The sequence below is a fragment of the Nannobrachium achirus genome, assembly GCF_963921795.1.
Source record: "Nannobrachium achirus genome assembly, chromosome: 1".
Lineage (NCBI taxonomy): Eukaryota > Metazoa > Chordata > Actinopteri > Myctophiformes > Myctophidae > Nannobrachium > Nannobrachium achirus.
This window is the reverse complement of record NC_137810.1, coordinates 51,842,534-51,843,870: the sequence shown is the minus strand read 5'-3', so window position 1 is coordinate 51,843,870 and position 1,337 is coordinate 51,842,534.

The following is a 1,337-nucleotide window of genomic DNA, read 5'->3' as shown; positions in this document are numbered from 1 at the left end:
CTATGATCTCCATATATGGGCATAAAAGGGATTGTATCCCAGATGATGCCCTGTTAGAGAGATCCCTGTGATGCCAGGGGGAACAATCCCTTTTATGCCCATGTATGGAGATCCCTAAAGTCCACATCACTGATCTCCATATATGGGCATAAGAGATTGTATCCCAGATGATGCCTAGTTAAGAGCGATCCCTGTGATGCCAGGGGGAACAAACCCCTTTTATGCCCATAATGGAGATATGGAGATCCCTGTGATGCCAGGGGAACAATCCCTTTTGTGCCCATACATGGAGATCCCTAATGATGTCATCGATATACATCACTGGCCAGATGGCCAAGACATGGCGCGACTTCGCCCTTTAGGGCGAGGTCGCTTGTCGCCCTGAGGAGTCTTACTGGTAATAATAATAACGGTTGTGTCCTGCTACTGTGACACACCAGGCATCATATTTCTTTTATATTTTCTCCAAGTAGAAATTTCTGCTAACTGTCCAAGCATCCGTCATGGTAGTACTGTGTAGACCAGTGGTTCTCAAACATTTTCATGACAAGGCCCCCCATCTTTCTATTGTAAATACCATTTATTTTTGTATTGTGTTTTTCTGATAATATCTTCTGCATAGTATTGTGTTCTATCTGTCTGTCTTTCAATGTTATATGAGTTAAAACTGTCATGTACCTTTTCCTATGCAAACTTCCAATAAATTCTTCAGTCAATCAGTCTAGAAAGAAAGTAATTGTTAGGGTCACATAACATCTTGGCCTCAAAGAGATGTGTGCAACATCTTTTCATGAACAGTACCTGGATTTAAGCTTGTGACATGGAAACCGATAGTCTCTGGCGCCACCGTGTGGACAACACGTCAAGTACTCAAACAAGTTAATTGTGTATGTGTGTGTGGGAGGAGAGGACAGCAGAATGGAAAGGAGAAAGATTGAGAAGTGAAGTGCATGTTTGTATGTGTGTGCACGACACGTGCATGTTATTTAGTCTGCACAGAAGAACCGCAAATGATTTCCAGATGCCCTTGGTGGGTTTCTCCACACACACACACACACACACACACACACACACACACACACACACACACACACACACGAGTGCGCACAACACACACACACACACACACGCACGCACGCACGCACGCACGCACGCACGCACGCACGCACGCACGCACGCACGCACGCACACACACACACACACACACACACACACACACACACACACACACACACACACACACATAGGCACAAAGGTATCCTCTTCAAGGTTCAGTGTTCTTGAAAGAAACACTTGCAGCCTCTGATTTATTAATTATTATACCATGAAAACACTTT